At 47.7% G+C, this 19,448-nt stretch overlaps 1 protein-coding gene across 5 annotated transcripts in view; it reads left to right on the forward strand.

Moving 5' to 3' along the window:
• Positions 1-1,640: 1,640 nt before the first annotated feature.
• Positions 1,641-19,448, forward strand: part of CLCN4 (chloride voltage-gated channel 4) — a 68,593-nt gene continuing 50,785 nt past the window's right edge. For 2 of the 5 annotated variants that reach the window (XM_005909559.3, XM_070365561.1), the window contains exons 1-2: positions 1,778-1,914; positions 3,059-3,311. The gene's annotated coding sequence lies outside the window, so the exon portion shown is untranslated. Of the gene's footprint in view, positions 1,678-1,777; positions 1,915-2,189; positions 2,280-3,058; positions 3,312-19,448 lie in introns of those variants that run through there. The other 3 variants (XM_070365558.1, XM_070365559.1, XM_070365560.1) reach the window with 3 other exon arrangements.

The raw sequence follows: 19,448 nt of genomic DNA on the forward strand, positions 1-19,448 counted from the left end.
ATGGATGAGAAATTAAGGCTGAACCTACAGAGGATGAAAGGGTAATTCCAGTTCCGAGTTGCCACCTTCTTTCCTAAACATTTTTGTGGGCAGAATAAACTCAGAAGACTAGGAATTGTTCTCTCCTGAGGTTAAAATCCATAATCTTCAAGTTATGAAATATGCATCAAAAAGTAGCAAAATACACATATTCCATGATCATGTCTCCTATGGTGCTTTAAAAAAACCCAAACAATAGCAATTTCTTGTTATAAACGCATTGCAGGTTAATGATAGGAAAATTAGAAAACCAGCTAAGCCAAAAAGAGGAAAAGGAGAAAAACCCTTAATCTCACTAATGAGTGAAATACTAAGGTGATACTTGAATGAATGTGCTTCCCAGTTGTTTTCTATATTCACATATAAAACATGTAAAACTTTTCCCTTCTTCCCAGTTTTTTGACTAGTCTAATAATTAAATTGATACAAAATGGATTAACAGGAGAAAAGTAATTTAATTTCCTATTGTAGGGGACTCCAAGAAGTCATCAAAGCAGGCAGCTTTTATACCTTCTAGACAGGGAAACAATGTGCAAAATAGAGAAACAAGAGGGTCCCAGTAGGCTAGCAAATTAGTGAAGTTAGCAAGGATGTTTATACAGCCTTCCAGGAGGTGAATTCCTTTTATCCATTGGTACAGGGAGGGTAATTTCACGTGCTTTTAGGGGGGCCAAGGAAGGTCAGTGTCTATTTTGCACAGACTGTTTAAAAATCGAAATGCCAAGTGACATATTTGGGGTGGCATATTTTGCTTCCCTTCAACACGTACAGACTTACGTTCGTTCCATCATTCAGCACATAACACTTTGGAAGTTGTTTTTTTTTTTCATTTAATAGACCGTGGATGTCTTTCCAGGTCAAAAAATACCTACTACCGGATATTTAATTCTTCCACTATACCTGTGTCTCACAACTGAACCCACCCTCTGGTTTTGGCCACTTAACTTGCTTCTGGTGCTTTGAGGTCATAAATAATATTGCAGCAGTTTTTCCTTTCACAATTCTTTCCATTCCTTCCCCTTTTTCCCCCTGGAGCAAGTTCCTGGCCCACTGTATGGGCCTGCACTTATTTGCAAGGCTTTTGGTAGGAATTGCTGAACAGCCCACCAGGAAGATTGATTATTTACATTTTTATGGGTGGTATCTGTTTTTTTGTTTATTTGTTTGCTTTAGTTGTGTCGTTTTCTGTTTTTGTTTTTATTTTGGTAAACCTCTGCCTAAAGGACAATCTCATAGGTGGGGGTGGAGGATGTCGGAAGTGACCTCATTCTGTTGAAAATTACTGCGCCCTGAATCGTCTGTTTGCTGTAATGTTTTTTACACTTGAGCAATCACCTGGAGAAGGTGAAACCTACTGACAAAAAAAAAAAAAAAATCGCTTCACGCCGAGGAAGGTGCCTTTACTTGTAGTCATTTCCGTTAAGTTGGAGCACAAAGCATGTCATTTCAGACCTCGGAGGGCATAATATAGATCATCCCCGGCCCCACCTCCATTGATTCTTGGAACACCCATCACTGTCGTCCACCGAACCCAGTCCCAGCGGGTAGCGCGTCCCGTATCGGGGACGCGGACTTCTCTCTGGACCCGAAGGCACCGGCTGTACGAGGCGAACGAGATGGGCAGGGCCAGCCTCCGAGGTGACCGAGCCGGCTGGGTAGGGTTGAGTGGCTGGGTGGAGCACGTGACACTCCCAGACTGGCTCTCGGCAGGGGGTAGTTGGGGGGGGGTTGGGGGTGGGGCCCGCCCGGGGCGCCTGAGGCTGAAATCGACATTTGCCTCTGGCAGGAAAATGAATTTGTCAGACCCTCAACCCACTGGAGCAGGGGATTACGGTAGCATTTAAATTTTATATCCCACCAAGCTGAAAGCAGAAGGTAAGTTACTTATCCCTCAGAAAAACAGATGAGAGTAGGGCCCGAGAATACCATGTGGCCACTTTGTTGATTTTTAAAATCGAGTTGAAAATAATCGATTGCTGTGAGAAGCAAGGGCCAAATTACAGACTGATCTTAACAGAAATTCGGTTAATCCGGAGGGAATGGTGGTAAAAGCGTCCAGGGTTAAATATAGAAGGACACGAAAGCTGCCGGAATAAATAGCAAGTAACCCCGGCCTGCTCGTGAAACAATCTATTTCACATCTCTTTCAGGGGCGCCAGCGAAGGGAATGTTAAAATTGCCATTTAAACTCAAACGAAAAGAAACTAATCTATATGAAGCTGGAAATCAAATAAAAACAGGTCCTGCTTTTGCCCTTTCACATTTCAAAAACGTTTATGCGGTTTGGCAAGAAAGTTGATATTTTCACAGTTTAAGTTTGAAATACGCCATTTCAAATTTACGAAATGGTCACAGTTGGAATTTTCTAACTCTTTCTAGGCAAGGCTGTTTCAGTTGTGAATGAGAAATATTGACATTGTACATATTTTCTGCAATAGTGAGATGATTCACTTCTGCAGAATGTGATAAAAATTAGAAAACGTGAAATAATGAGTTACTGTGAATTAACTTTCATGTCTGAGAGATTAAATTCTTTGCCAGAAGATTTACGAAAACAGACACAAGTACAACGTTCACGCAATAGCACTTTATTTTAAATCATCAAATGTTCAAGTAAGAAATATAAATATGCGATGGCACAGTTTTTTTTTCAAAACCACATTAATATTGGCAGGCATTATTTGTTATGGAGTAATAGAAAGCATTATTTATTAGTGCAATTAGTATTATATGCCACAACTAATATACTTCAGATTAATGCTTTTGATATACGATTTGAAACATGGACCCTCTGTGCAAAGTATGTATATGCACTCCATATTTTAACTGTCATTTTGATTTGCACAAAATAGATTTGTTTAGTTCTCCATTGCATTTGATGAAGACTGAAAAATAAAAGACTAAATCATTTCCTTTCATTACTAATCCCCTTATTGCTAGCTCTTTTGAAATCCTATTACCTGCGTGGAGCCTGGAATCATTTGGGTCTTCCCTTCTGTGTGCTGTTTGTTTCCCACAGTTCGTGCAAGTCTAGGCCAGCTGCCCACATCAAACACACCGCCCAGAACGGAGGCCAGAGCGGGGCTTCCCGGCCACTCCCTCCTCACTTCCAGGGTCTTCCCACCCTCCCCTCTTTGCCCCTAGGCCATCACGTGGCGGTGTGGGCACCGCCTCCCGGTGACGTCAGCGCGCTCGCAGCCGTCGCGCTGAAGAAAGGATGCTCTAGGATGCGGTGCAGGTGGGCGACCGGCCTGCGCCATGCGGCACTGCAGGTAAGAGACTCTGCAGGCGGAGCCCCTGCAGCCCGTCGGCACCCCAGAAAACGAAAGTAGGGGCTCTGGCTGTTGGGGCTGCTGCATGCATCAGGCATCAGGGGGGCGCGGGGGCAGGAGTGGAGGGCGACTGTTGTAGGCTCACGCGTGACTTGAGTCTTGTCGTGCCCATCCATCCCGGGAAAGTGGCCTGGGGCCAGACAGAAAGACCCGGCCTCCTGCACAGGAGGGGAAAAAAATCAGGAATGAACACAATACATGCATTGTAAGAGAGAGAGGGGCTTGTCCGAGAGAACTGTCAACTGTTTACCGACTGTCAGAGTGATTCTTAAATAATGACACATTTACTAATTCTTCTTACAGGGGTTTGTTTTGTTCTCAGTATTTAGCCTGATTTCTTTCAAAGCCAAAGCTGCTTTGCTTGAAACGGAACGGAAACTTACTGGTTAGCAATTGAAGAGCTAGATGTGCGGTCTAAATTGTTTTGCATTATTTTGCAAGATTGTAGCGTTTAAAGGGGATATGTCAGAAATGTTTGTTTCCTCCTGGTGTTTTAAATAGATTAAAAAAATTAACAGTATCCAATAAAATAAAGCTTCCAATAGGCGTGTAAGAGAAGGCAAACCAGTTATATCTCTTAAGAACAAAATGGTCTTTAGAAGGGGGTGGAGCTGAACACCAAACCCTATGATTTTTCAGTGTTCTTTTTAATTCCCTTGCTAAATAATTTGCTTGCTGGAAGAAGGGGCTTGATAATGCAGCGACAGATGAAGGGGGAATCAGGTGACTTCAATTTTAACAGGACAGGATGTGGGATTTTAATGAACACTTTTGAGATTTCCCACCTGTGTTTGCTTTCCTTTCTCTCCTTCACATATGAGGCCAGGATATATGCAGTACCCTTAGGAAGAGAATATGATCGATCTTACCTGTAAAACGTGATCCCCTGGGAAGCCGTGGTATTGCTAAATTGTACTGGACCTCACACCATGTATCCTTTGACCCATCCAGCAATTGTTGGAGGACCAGTAAAGCAATGCTGTTTTAGTTGATAATTGAAGAAGGCGTTTCTTTCAGCAATTGGACACCCTGATGTTTTGCTACAGTAATTTAGTAATTAATTTACTGCAGTTTTCTTCATTTGGCTCAGGTTGACTACAAGACTTTTCTGATCCTCTTGTTCCCATGCTCCTTTCTCCCCCAGCCCAACCCTAGACAGAGCAGAGCAGATGATAGATAGCAGAGACCTAGCTCCACCTCTGCCTTTGGGACTGTGCAACTTGGACCAAGTCACTTTGTGCCTTTGGGCCTCAGTTTTCTTGTCCTCAAAGTAACCGAGGAGTATTATATCAGGGTTTCTCAGCCTTGACACTATTGACGTTTTGTCGTTGTTTAGTTGCTCAGTCGTGTCTAACTCTTTGCGACTCCGTGGACTGTTAAAGCCCACCAGGCTCCTCCATCCAGGAGATTCTCCAGACAAGAATACTGGAGTGGGTTGCCATTTCCTTCTCCAGGGGATCGTCCGACCCAGAGATCCAACCCCCGTCTCCTGCCTTGGTAGGCGGATTCTTTACTGCTGAGCTGCCAGGGAAGCCCCCTGTTGACATTGGGGCTGGAGAAATCTGTTGTGGGGGTGTCCAGCTGCACCTCTGGCCTCCACCTACTAGATGCCCCTAGTTGTGACAGCCAAAAATGTCTTCAGACCCTGCCATTGTCCCATTGTGGGGCTCCATTGCCCCTGCTTGAGAATCATTGATTCAGATGACCTCTCAATGTTCTTCAGGCCCCAGTATTCTAGAATTCATTTTCCTGTGAGTTGTTTCATGCTGAGCCCTCGGTCGGAGATCTGATTCCCTTTCATGATGTTGTATATATTGGGAAACACAGTGTGAAGGCTTTTTTTCTGCTGTGGGGTTCCAGAAATAGCTTCTGTCAAAAAGGGGAGGCCTGTGTGTGTGCCATTTGTAGCCGGGAAGCTGGCTTGGCAGAAAGGAGAGTGTCAGGGAGAGAGGAAAAAAACACAAGCACTAGACCATCATGTCTGGAACTGGAGTAGCCCAGAGTCACCGTCCTGATCTGCAGAAGCGGAATAGCAAGACCGGGTGGAGGTGTCACAAGCAGAGAGGGAGATAACAGGGTGCTGGCACCCGTTGTGGCGGGGAGATGATGGCAGCATGTGTGGCTGGAGGAGGCCAGCGCAAGCTGCCCCCAGAGCCCCCGTCTGGCCCCTGAAGGTGGTGGTGGTCACGGTCTTGCCCTTTAAGCTTCAGTGCAGGACTGACCACTAAAGCTCTGGCTCTGACACTTTGCAGAGGCGGTTTTGCCGCCTCACTTCCACTCCCAGAGCTGTTGCCAAATCCATAAAATAGGGCTACTGTTCATGCTAGTCCTGCTGCTTTGAGTTTTCAGGGGGTCAGATGGATGGTAAAGGGTCAGCACACCGGGAACTCCTGGGAGACGGGAAGCAAGGGTGGCAGTTGCATTGTAGGATGAGGGCCATGTGCAGTGGGTTTGGGGGAGGAGGCTTGGAATGATTAGAAAAATCATCCTTGTCCCTCTGAGGGCCTGGCACTGCAAGGTGTCCCTCCTCCAATTCCCTTGCTCTCAGCTCTCTCTCTCTGCCTCTTTGCGGCCCCATAAAAATGGCTCTCCTGGGAAGAGGGTTGGTCTTTAGTGAGAAAGACCCAGTGTGCAGAGGCCAGGGCCCAGACAGCCTCCTTTGTCCACTTCAGCCATTTTGTTTGCAGGTGGCACCCACAGCTAGCCAGGAACCTCGTTCCCAGAATGGCTTGGCACCTTGGGTGGGCTATCAGGTGCTGTCTTTTCACGCAGGCAATACTGAGAAAGAAAATGAAAAAGGAGGAGTATTCTCCATCAAATGAGACATAAGGCATAGAATCACTGTGCTACGCAGCTCTGGTGCTGTGACAGAGTACCACACACTAGGTGGCTTATCAACAACAGACGTTTATTTCTCATAGTTCCAGAGGCTGAAAGTCTGAGATCATGGTGCTAGCATGGTTGGATTCTGGTGAGGGCTCTCTTCTGGACGCAGAGGGCCATCTTCTCCCTGTGTCCTCATATGGTGGGAAGAGAGCACACTAGCTTTCTGGTCTTGTCTTGTCATTGTTCAGTCGCTAAGTCGTGTCCGACTCGTTGCAACCCCATGGGCTGCAGCACACCAGGCTTCCCTGTCCTTCACCATCTCTTGACGTTTGCTTAAAGTCATGTCCATTGAGTCGGTGATGCCATCCAACCATCTCATCCTCTGTCACCCCCTTCTCCTCCTGTCCTCAATCTTTCCCAGCCTCAGGGTCTTTTCCAGTGAGTTGGCTCTTGGCATCAGGTGGCCAAATATTGGAGCTTCAACTTTAGCATCATTCCTTCCCATGAATATTCAGGGTTGATCTCCTTTAGAATGGACTGGTTGGATCTCCTTGCAGTCCAAGGGACTCTCAAGAGTCTTCTCCAGCACCACAGTTCAAAAGCATCAATTCTTTGGCACTCAGCCTTCTGTATGGTTCAACTCTCAGATCCACACATGAGGTCTCTTCTTATAAGGGCGCTAGTCCATCATGAGGGCTCCACCTTCATGACCTCATCACCTCCCAAAGGCTTCACCTCCTAATATTGGGGACACATTGGGGTTTAGGATTTCAATATATGAATTCTGGAAAGATACTTTCAGTCTACGACAATAACCAAATGTAACTTGTACCCTTGACTGGATCCTGGCCTAAACAGGCATCTATAATAGGTGTTGGGGATACCTGGGTTATTTTTATGTGACTGCCTAGTAGGTGACATGAGGAAACTACTGTAAATTTGATTAGATGTGATAATCTTACGGTGCAGTAGGCACCCAGCTCAGTCGCTCCTGATTCCTGATACAGAAACAGTGAGATGAGACGTGGTTGTTTCCTGCTGTTCTCTGTTAGGCTAATCTGTTACACAGCAGAAGATAACTGACATGTGTGTTCATAGAAGAGTCTTATTTTTCGGTGGTGCATGCTGAAGTATTTAGGGGTGAAGTGTCATGAGAGCTTAGGGTACTATTAAAGTGTTTTTTTTTTTTTTAATGCCTTGGAGCTCTCTTTTATGTACTTCTGAATAGAAAGATGAATTCTCAAACCTGCTTTTGCATTCAGTGCTGCAATATCACATGTCATGTTGCCTCTGGAAAATTCCACTGTACACTCCTGAGAGAATGAGAATGGAAAAAGGCAAATAATATAAGATTATTATAAAAATATTTTTGACAGCACAGACCCCTGTAAAAGTCTTGGGAATCTCAGACACGCTTTGAGAACCACTCTGAGAACCACAGTAATTTATTTTTTCTTTTGAACATTTTATTTTGTATTGAAGTATAGTTGATTACTTTGGCCAATACTTTGGCCACCTGATGTGAAGAACTGACTCATTGGAAAAGACCCTAATGCTGGAAGAGATTGAAGGCAAAAGGAGAAGGGGATGACAGAAGATAGATGGTTGGGATGGCATCACTGACTCGAAGGACATAAGTTTGAGCAAGCTCCGGGAGCTGGTGATGGACAGGGAAGCCTGGCGTGCTGCATTCCACGGGGTTGCAAAGAGTCGGACACGACTGAGTGACTGAACTGACTGACTGATAGCTGATTACTGATGTTGTGATAGTTTCAGGTGGAAAGTGAGGGAAGGGACTCAACCGTACATGTACATGTATCCATTCTCCCCCATACTCCCCTCCCATCCAGGCTACCACATGACATTGAGCAGAGTTCCACGTGCTATACAGTAGGTCCTTGTTGGTTATCCATGTTAAATATAGCAATGCGTATACACTTTCATGCATTGGAGAAGGAAATGGCAACCCACTCCAGCGTTCTTGCCTGGAGAATCCCAGGGACGGGGGAGCCTGGTGGGCTGCCATCTCTGGGGTCACACACAGTTGGACACGACTGAAGTGACTTAGCAGCAGCATACATGTCCATCTCAAATTCCATAGCTATCCTTTCCCCCATCCTTGCCCTCTGGTAACTATAAGGTTATTACAGAGTATTGATCAGTTACCTGTGCTGTACAGCAGGTCCTTGTTGGTTATCCATGTTAACTGTAGCAGTGTGTACATGTCCATCCCAAACTCCCTAACTATCCCTTCCCCCTGGCAAGTAGTTCATTCGATAAGTCTGTGAGTCTCTGGTTTTTAAGTTCATCTGTATCATTTCTTTTTAGATTCCACATATAATGCACCTATGCTAACAGTAGTTTACTTTTAAATGGTTCAGTTGAATGGAGAGACAGTGCGAAGAGGCCAGTATGGTTAAATAGGAACACTGATGGAGTCTGGTGTTTTTCATTGAACTCTTCTCCATAATGTGCTCTATATTTGAAAATGTGCCCAATAAAAAGTTAAAAAGAAGCTAGAAAAGAAACACAGACTCTTGGGCTTGTGGGGGATTCTGACTGAGATCTGGGGAATGTTTTTAACCTGAGCTCAAGGTGCCTTTGACTGCAGGGACCTGAGGTCCCAGTTGAGACCTGCTGGCTTGGAAGTTCTCAGCTCACCCAGAAGCCCTCCTGAACCAGACCTAGGAGGGTGAGTTAGCGGTGAGGAGGGGATGTGTGTGAGCACTCGGCAAACTCTGGCAAGTGGGCGGTAGGAAAGGCCTTATTATCAGACCCTTGCTTGACTGTATTTGCAAGGGGTGACCGGAAATGAGTTTTCCTTTCTAAGAGAAGGGGTGATTTTCTTTCCAGAACATGGTGGTTTTTGAATGACTTGTTTTCTATTGAAATAGTAATACATGCTGGTTGTGTGAACTTCCCACAAGATCAAGGTTATGAGAATGAAATGAAGTCTTTCTCATTCCCAGTCCCTCATCCCCCTTCCAAAGGCAACCGCTGATAACTGTCTTATATGTTGTTTCTGAAAATGTCTGTGCGAAGACACCCATGTGTAGAAGGTGTATAGCATTTTCCTTTCTCATTTTTCTTCATTGGGATGTAATTCACATGGAGGGAAATGCATGGATCTTAATTCAGCTGATTTTGACAAATCAGGATTCCCAGTACTCCCAGAGGGCTCCATCTTGTCCTCTTTTAGTCAAATCCTCCGGCAACCACCATACTGATTTCTGTCAGCACAGTTTACTTTTGCCTGTTCTTGAACTTCATATACCTCAAGTCCTTTGATCTTTATACTTTTATATCTGTCTTCTGTCACCAGGCATGATGGTGAGATTCATCCATGTTGTTTCATGTAGCAGTGATTTCATTCATTCCATTTTATTGTGAAAGTACTTTTAGAGAGAGAGTGGAGGCAGTTGGTATATGTTGCTTCTCTTCATTCCTTGGAGGCTGTTTTACATCATCTCACTTACAGTTGAGTTCCAGAGTGTGGATGGTATGGAAGTTTACTTAACCAGTCTCATTTTGATGGGCATGTGGATTCCTCAAGCTTTTGTAATCTCTGCTCATGGTATTATGCTCATGTAAAAATGCCAAAGAGGAAAAGACCTCTCTAGGATTAATTATGGGCTTCCCTGGTGGCTCAGAGGTTAAAGCGTCTGCCGGCAATGCAGGAGAACTGGGTTTGATCCCTGGGTTGGGAAGATCCCCTGCAGAAGGAAATGGCAACCCCACTCCAGTATTCTTGCCTGGAGAATCCCATGGACGGAGGAGCCTGGTGGGCTGCAGTCCACGGGGTCACAAAGAGTGGGACACAACTGAGCGACTTCATTCACTCACTCAGGATTAATTAAATGCACAGAGTATAGATGTTGGGACTTAGCTTCAAGATCAAAGCAACCCTTATATTTTACATGTGACCAAGAGATGTCCAGAAAAGTCAGGTGACTTACCCAAGGTCACATGACTGATAGTAACACAGTTGGGGAACCCTCCAGGTCCCAAGATGCCTCTAACAGAGTGTTTTCTTTGGCCATGCCATGTAGCATGTGGGATCTTAGTTTCCTGACCAGGGACTGAATCTGAGCCCCTTGCAGTAGGAGCATGGAGTCTTAACCACCGGACTTCCAAGAAAGTCCTCAGAATGTTCTTTCCTGCACTATGGGCTTTGTGAGTGCAGGAACTGTGAGTGTTTTGCTCACCAATGTAAACCTAGCACATAACTCGTGGCAGAGTAAGTACTCATAAAATATAAATTAGAGGAAAAATTAAGGGAACTATTAGGCCCCTGAGAAAAGACCACTGATATCCCTGAGAACTGCATGGACATTCACTTGAGACTTGAGCCTCCAAGTTCTTTTGTTCATTCACTCCCTCATTTACTTCTTTGTTCTGCAAATGTTTGTTGGGTCCCTGCTGTGTGTCTAGGACAGGGCTCCTCACCCTGGACTCTATGGGCTTTGAGGCTGGAGGACTCTCTGGGGGGCCGTCCTGTGCCCTGGAGGATGTTGAGCAGCATCTTCTGGCCTCCCGCCACTTGACAGGGGTTGCAACCACGGCCCAAACCCCCACTTGTGACAGCTGAATTCGAGACATTGCCAAGTGTTCTGGGGTGGGTGAAATTGCCCACCCAACTGGTGGTTGAGACCCCAGTCTAGGCACTGGGGTTTGCTGTGGAACCAAATGGACAAGGTTCGTGCCTGGGTGGGAGTGACCTTCAAGTGGAGGAAAGAGAAGATAACTGGATTTGATAGGTTGTGCGATTGTGTGAAATACAGTGAGAGGCAGAGGGTGGGCAGCAGTGGATTCAGAATCCTGGTTAAACGGAGTGGTTACCCAGGCCCCCTGAGGGCTCACATGTGACCAGGGACTGAGGGGGAGCCACGTGAACATTGAGGAGATGGAGAGCTCAGGGCTGAGGGAACAGCTGTGAGGTGGGCATGTCCAGGAAATAGGCACCCAGAGAAGCGTGCTGGGGCAAGTGCTTAGAGGGGTAGCCAGGGCAGACCATGCAGGGACTTAGTGGGAGTGGAACCAACCCTGGGTGACTAAGTGTGGTGACAAGCCATGGAGTGCTTTTGGGTTGAAGAGGAACACACCAGTACTTGTGTTCAAGGGCCTGGCTCTGGCTGCTGTAAGAACAGTCAGAGGTGGGCGAACGAGGAAGCTGGGTGGCCAGTGAGGAGGCTGGGTGGCCATGTGAGCTGTAGCTTAGAGGACTGTGAGTTCGTGCATGCTCAGTCTTGCCTGACTCTTTGTGACCCCATGGACTGGAACCCCCCAGGCTCCTCCATCCATGGGATTCTCCAGGCAAGAATACTGGAGTGGCTTGCCATTTCCTTCTCCAGGGGATCTTCCCAGATCAGGGATCGACCCCGGGTCTCCTGCATTGCAGGCAGGTTACTGCTGCGCCACCTGGGAAGCCCTTGGAGGGCCATGCCCCTGACTAATTGAGCAGCCATGTCGTGCTCAGTAGCAGGCAGGCCTTGGCTATCACAGGAGCGCGTGGGTTGGGTCACACTGTAACCCTGTAACTTTGGTGCCTCAAGGTGGAGGCCACCTGCACAGCCTCTCAGGACAGTGTCACCGGGGCTGGGCAGTGGTGCACAGGGACAGCAGAGGCAACAGCTCTTGCATTCCACATGTGACACCAGCAAGGCTCACCTTTAGGCCTCTTGTTGTGGATAAAGTCGCCCAAGCTTTTTCGAGGCCCCTTGAGCCCACCACCTGCCCTGCACCTGTGAGGTGGCTCTTCTCTGCCTGGAGTGCTGTCCCCCAACCCCCATGCTGGCCAGCCTGGGTCACCCATGGTCCCCTCTCAGCGAGCGCTCTTGGGTGGGTCCTTGTGTGGCCCTGAGAGCTGGGAGGTGGCCATCAGTTGAACTGATGGAAGTTGGAGACCAGAGCCTTGCCCATTGGCGGTGACTGTTCCTGCTCCTGGGGTCCTTCGACCCCCCCCACCCCCCGCCCCGAGGATGCTGTCAGGCTGCTCCCTCCAGCGGCAGCACCAGTGCTGGGATGGCTGTGGGGTTTGGCTAGAGGGAGCCTCACCGAGATGCAGTGTTCCGTTTGTCCCCTCGGGAAGTCTGCTCCTCGCCCTGGTGGCCGGGGACCTGCTGACTCATTTCTTGTGGTGGCCGTTGCTTCCCTTGTGCTTGCCCAGCACTTTTTAACCACATCCCGGCGGATGAATGGAGGTTACCTCCTTCCGGGATCTTAGCCTCCCTTCTGGGTTGTGATATTAGCTCAGGGTGAAATTTTCTTTTTCTGTCCACCGGAACCCTTGGAGGCACTGATTGGGTTAGGAGGAGAGGGGCCACCCCAATGATTACAGACATGTTCTTTTTCCTCTTAACTCAGTCCGGCCTCCCACCAGCACCCACTTTGCCCAAAACATAGGAATCGACTGACGTTTCAGCCCTCCCCCGGGGTCAACCCCACTGGGATATGCTTAGGACACCGGGGAGGACAACTCAAGGCTGTGCTGGAGGATTCCCTGCGTTTATCCTTCACAGAGGTGCTGGTTGTGAGTGTCTGTGACATTGTTTTCATCCACGAGGGCGCAAAGCTCACATAAGCAGAAAGTTAGATTGTTGTGTTGGAAGATGGTTTGCAGAGCTCTTGGGAGAGGGAACCGTACTGCACGGGATTTCTTACCAGCATTGTCTTCAGCTGCTGTTATGGGCTGAAACCGTGCGTCTTATTAAAGTGCATCTGAATTCCTAACACCTATTACCTCAGAATCCGACCTTAGTTGGAGATTTTGTTCTTGTTGTTCAGTTGCTAAGCCGTGTCTGATTCTTTGAGACCCCATGGACTGCAGCACTCCAGGCTTCCCTGTCCATCACCAACTCCCGGAGTCTACTCAGACTCATGTCCATTGAGTTGGTGATGCCATCCAAACATCTCATCCTCTGTCACCCCCTTCTCCTCCTGCCCTCAATCTTTCCCAATATCTGGGTCTTTTCCAGTGAGTTGATTCTTTGCATCAGGCAGCCAAAATATTGATGCTGCTGCTGCTGCTAAGTCGCTTCAGTCGTGTCCGACTCTGTGCGACCCCATAGACGGCAGCCCACCAGGCTCCCCATCCCTGGGATTCTCCAGGCAAGAACACTGGAGTGGGTTGCCATTTCCTTCTCCAATGCATGAAAGTGAAAAGGGAAAGTGAAGTCGCTCAGTCGTGCCAACTCTTAGCGACCCCATGGGCTGCAGCCCACCAGGCTCCTCCATCCATGGGATTTTCCAGGCAAGAGTACTGGAGTGGGATGCCATTGCCTTCTCCACAAAATATTGATAGAGTCTTTAAAATTTTTTTTAAATAATTTTAATTTATTAATTTTTGGCCGTGCTGGGTCTTCACTGCTACTTGGGCTTTTCTGTAGTTGTGGAGGATGGGGGCTGCTCTCTAGGTGTGCCTTCTCTTGGGGTGGACAGAGGCTCCAGTCTGTGCGGGCTTCAGTAGCTGCAGCTCCCAGGCTCTAGAGCACAGGCTCAGTAGTTGTAGCGCATGAGCTTAGTTGCTCTGCAGCATGTGGGATCTTCCCGGACTAGGGATTGAACCTGCGTCTCCTGTGTTGGCAGGTGCACTCTTTACCACTGAGTCACCAGAGAAAGCTGAGATAGGATGTTTATAGAGGTAATCAAGTTAGAATGAGGCCATGAGGGCGGCCTCAGTCCAGCCTGACTGGGGTCTTTATAAAAGGAACTTTCTGCAGATAGGCACAGAGAGGAGAGGATGCGCGGTGTGCCGGGAGAAGATGGCTGTCAGCACTCTAAGCAGAGAGGCTGCGGCTGGATCCAGCCCCAGGAAACCAATCCTGCTGGCACCTGATCTCAAGCTTCTGGCTCTGGAACTGGGAGACAAGTAGTTTCAGCCATTTGAGCTGCCCAGTCTGTGGGGCTCATCAGGGTAGCCCTGATGAACCAGTCCAGCAGTGTTTCCCAGGGCATGTGTGCCTTTGTCCACCTGGGAGAATGGAGGAGAGCCCAGCAGGCCTTTGCTTTGGTGCTTTCTGCACAGTTTAGGAGAAGCTTGACGAACACGACCTTCTCTGTGGGAACAGGTAGCTCTTTTTTCCTGAGAGGAACGAGACTTCTTCGGTCCTCCCATGACCCAAGAGGAAGGGCCCTTGCAGCCCTGGTGGGAATCTGGCTCCCCACTCACTATCTGGGGAACTTGGTCCAGGAACCTCACCTCCTCCTCTGCCTCAGTTTGCTAATCTGTCAAATGGGCCTGAGGCTGACAGTATTTAATTCAGAGAGTGTCAGGAGCCCTGGTGACTGATCCGTGTGAAGTGCTTAGACTGGGAGCTCTACTGGATTGTTGTTAATTATCATGCTGCTGCCACTGCTGCTAAGTCGATTCAGTCGTGTCCGACTCTGTGTGGCAGCCCAACAGGCTCCCCCGTCCCTGGAATTCTCCAGGCAAGAACACTGGAGTGGGTTGCCATTTCCTTCTCCAATGCATGAAAGTGAAAAGTGAAAGTGAAGTCGCTCAGTCGTGTCCTACTCTTCGCGACCCCGTGGACTGCAGCCTACCAGGCCCCTCCGTCCATGGGATTTTCCAGGCAAGAGGACTGGAGTGGGCTGCCATTGCCTTCTCCGTAATTATCATGAGGATGATAAATTAATTGAGGACTTCCCAGATGGCACTAGAGGTAAAGAACCTGCCTGTCAATGCAGGAGATAAAAGAGACATGGGTTTGATCCCGGGGTCTGGAAGATCCCTGGGGGAGGAAATGGCACATTACTCCAGTATTCTTGCTTGGAGAATTCTATGGATAGAGGATCCTGGTGGAGTACAGTCCATGGGGTCGCAGAGAGCTGGACACGACTGAGTGACTGAGCACATGAGGATGAGGCCCTGGGGACGTTCTCCATCCTTGATTCTGGGCACCGGAAACGCCAAGACCTCAGGGCCCTCTCCCTGCCCTCTGGAGTGGGGGGGTGTGAGAACACTGAGTCCATTGTGTCACCGGGAGGAGGCCGTTTGCAGTTGGCCTTATCCCCTTCCCACACACAGGCTGTGTTCTGAAAGGGGACAAAGAGCCCCCCTTAAAGGGGCCACAGGAACTGTGCCATGGCAGAGGGGGCTGCTGGGAGGGGGCCGAGGGGGAAGCAGGAGCTGGAGGCGGAAGTCACCCTGCTTGACTTTGCCAGCGCCAGTCAACAGTTTGAAATTGACAAAGGTTAATACTTGTGTCTCTGTCTGGGTGTCCTGTGGCTTTTTTTTTCTCCTGGGCCACCAGGGGGCTCCTGTCACTGTTGGTGCCTCTCTGTGAAATGCCCCCCTCCCTGCCCAGGGAAAGGACTGGGGCATCACTCAGGGGCTGGAGGATTGGCTAGAAGGGCAGACAAAGCATGGCCCCTCACTGTCCTAAAGGTGTCTACATTTTAGAAGCGAGACTCCTCATCATCTCAAATGGATTTGAAGTTGGTGGGGTTTCAGGTCAGATGGAGAGGGGAGGGAAAAAGCTTTGAGTGGTTGGGGGAGTGACCAAGACATTGCTTTACAAAAAAGGCCGAGGACTCTGCCTCCTGCGTTCATCACAGTGCAGTCTTCATCCACACCGAATCCATCAGGAGTGACTCTGCCACCAGTGGGACATGCTGGAAGGGACAGCATGTCTTGAAGCGTGAAGAGCAGTCTGGCTTGCTGGGAGGCTACAGGAACTGCTAGCTTGCAGTCCATCCTGCCCCCCCCGCCCCGCAACCCGCCTGCTGTGACAGGGTCCTTTGGGCCCCTGCGATTCTGGGTCACACGCCTGTGGTGGGGTGTCAGCCAGAATGCCTGCCGGCTGCTCAGAGGAGGAGATGTGTCTTTATATTTGTCGACCCAGTTTTATTTTCTGGGGTTTAAAGCAATAAGGGAAAAATCGAGATGAATTGAGCAGTTAAGGAAACCCCCGGAGCCTAGTAGGGGAAAGCAAGCCATGCCTTCCAAACTCACATTGCGGCAAAGGATAGAACTGGTATGGGAAAGGCATACAGTCAAAGAAGCATGTCCCAACTTCTCTCATTTCCATCTAGTGAGTTGAGTATGGTTTACATATTCTTTTTATCCTGTATATATGCACAGATAAGCTGTTTTTCTTGTATTTTTGAGTTTGCCTCTGCAGTGATAGCCAAAGCATTGAGCTCACAGCTTGATAGAGTTTTCTGTCTTTTGATGGATGTAATTTTTTTGTTTTTTTGAAAAAGTGTTTATTGAAATATAGTTGATTTATAGTGTTGTATTAGTTTCAGGTATATAGCAAAGTGATTGTTTTATATATATATATAAATATACTTTTTTTCTACATTCTTTTCCATTATAAGTTATTACGAGATGTTGCATAGAGTTCCTTGTAGTATAGAGTAGATCCTTGTTATTGATCTATTTTGTATATAGTAGTCTGTGTATTTTAATCCCAAACTCCCAATTTTATTCCCAAACTCCCTCCCTATCCTTTTCCCCTTTTGTAACCATAAGTTTGTGTTCTGTGTCTGTGGGTCTATTTCTTTTTTTATAATTAAATTTATTTATTTTAAATTGAAGGGTAATTGCCTTACAGTATTGGGTTGTTTTCTGCCAGACATCAACTTGAATCAGCCATATATCCCCTCCCTCTTGAACCTCCCTCCCACCCCATCCCATCCCATCCTTCTAGGTTATTACAGAGCCCTGGTTTGAGTTCCCTGAGTCATACGGCAAATCTGTGGGTATATTTCTGTTTTGTAAATAAGTTCAAGTGGATCATTTTTAAGATTACACATATAAGTGATATCATATGATATTTGTCCTTCTCTAACTTTCTTCACTTAGTGTGATCATCTCTAGGTCTAGATGGATGTAGTTTTTTAAATTTATTTTTAATTGGAGGATAATTGCCTTACAATGTTGTATAGGTTTCTGCCGTACATTAACATGAATCAGACACAAGTATACATATGTATCCTCCCTCTTGAACCTCCCTCCCACCTCCCACCCCATCCCACCCCTCTAGGTTGTTACCGAGCCCCAGTTTCAGCTCCCTGGGTCATACAGCAAATTCCTCCTGGCTATGTATTTTACATATGGTACTGTATATGTTTCCATGCTAATCTGTCAGTCGGTCCCACCCTCTCCTTCCCCCACTGTGTCCACAAGTCTGTTCTCTCTGTCTGTGTCTCCATTGCTGCCCTGCAAATAGGTTCATCAGTACCGTTTTTCTATATTCCGTGTATCTGCATTAATATATGATATATGTTTTTCTCTTTCTGACTTACTTCACTCTGTATAACAGCTCTCAGTTTATCCAACTCATTAGAACTGACTCAAATTCATTCTTTTTTGTGGCTGTGTAATGCTTGGTTGCTCAGTCATCTCTGACTCTTTGCAACCCCATGGACTGTTGCCCGCCAGGCCCCTTCGTCCATGGAATTTTCCAGGCAAGAATACTGGCGTGGGTTGCCATTTCCTTCTCCAGGGGATCTTCCCAACCCAGGGATCAAACCTGGGTCTCCTGCGTGGTAGGTGGATTCTTTACCCCCACAGGGAAGTGTCTAAGGCTCCTTTGATCCACTCTTGGATTAAGGCAAAGAATTGCTCCACTTCAGTGCTGTTGGCATTTGGGGCCGTCCTATGCATTGTAGGATATTGAGCAGCATCTTATACTAGATGCCAGCAGCACACCTCGTCAAATGTGACGAAACATGCCCAGTGTCCCCTGGGAACAGGAACCACTGCACTGGTCTGTCCATCTTTGGTGTCTGCTGCCCGACCTCATTCCTTCCTGTAACCCCAAACCTGCCCTAATGGTGGTGGCTCCCAGGTTAGCCACTTACTTCGAAGGAGGGACCTGGTTTTCCCCACCATCTGTACGTGGCTTTGTGTGGGTCCTTTGCTCATTCCCCAGTCAGTGGCTGTGTGCGGTGGTTGGAGACTTAAATTGGCCAGCCTGGGTCACGTGCCCACATGGCAGGGAGTGGGGGAAGCTTTGGTACCAAATGGGTGGAGGGACAATTTTAAGGGGTGAGAATGGCCCACTCTTGCACCCCTGTGTGGAGCTAAATGCTCGGCTGGGCCATCATCCACTCAGTAACAAGCTCATCTGGCAAATGCCAGGTGCCATCCTTTCCTGACCCATCCCCAGGCTACCCTCGGAGGGTGCTCAGCCCTTTTTCAAGTGAGCAACCTGGACTCCACCGGGCCAAAGATGTGCCCACATTGGCCTGCAGGGCCCCAGGGTCCTAATCCCCTAATCCCTCTTCAGTTTCTTCCCCCCGAGTCGCCTTCCACAGGGCTGTCACAGAGCTGTTTTGGAGTGTCCTGTTCTTCTCCGGACACTTGTGCGCTTCGAAAGAAAGTGAGCAGGACTTCCCTGGCAATCCAGTGCTTAAGACTTCACCTTCCAGTGCAGGGAGTATGGGTCCCGTCCCTGGTGGGGCACTAAGATCCCAGATGCCTCAAAACTAAAAAACCTGAACATACATGGAAACAATATTGTAACAAACTCAGTAAAGACTTTAAAAATGATCCACATCAAAAAATATCTAAAAAAAAATAACCCCCAGAGCATTATACAGAAATAACACTGTAACAAATTCAATACAGACTTAGATTATCTACACTGAAAAAAAAAAAGAAACTTTTTAAAAAAAAGCAAGTGTTTTTTAGACAGCCCGAGAGTACCTGCCCATCGAATGGGAGCTTCCCTTGCCACTGTAGTCCCTTTCGACCCAAACCTCCATGACCATGAAGAGTGGGGAAGGGCTTGTGCTCCAAGGAAAAACGACACTACCATCACCGGAAGAAAGAACAGATGCCCTGGGCAAAAACCACAGATGAGAATCATCTGCCTGAGAATCTGCATTTACTGAGGGGCAGGTCACATTTTCAGACACTTCTTCAAATTGCAAAGTATAGCAAACACTCGCTGAAGTGCATAACACCTAAGTGTATGGCTTAATGGATTGTACAAGAAGCGTCCATGCCTCCACCCCACTTATAATGTATATGATTCCTTGTAGATGGGATCACTGGAGGAGGAAAATGGCAACTCACTCCAGCATTCTTGCCGGGAAAATCCCACGGACAGGGAAATCTGGCGGGGTACAGTTCATGGGGTCTCAAAGAACTGGACCCGACTGAGTGACTGAGCACTCACAGATGACATCACAGTGCAGATTCTAATGGGTCTCAACTCTGATCAGCAGGCTTGTGAGAGCTGCCCATTACAAGTACATTTAGGGAAGCACTGGAGTCAGAAGGTGATTATTGAGTCAATG

The sequence above is a fragment of the Bos mutus genome, chromosome X (genome assembly GCF_027580195.1).
Source record: "Bos mutus isolate GX-2022 chromosome X, NWIPB_WYAK_1.1, whole genome shotgun sequence".
Classification (NCBI taxonomy): Eukaryota; Metazoa; Chordata; class Mammalia; order Artiodactyla; family Bovidae; genus Bos; species Bos mutus.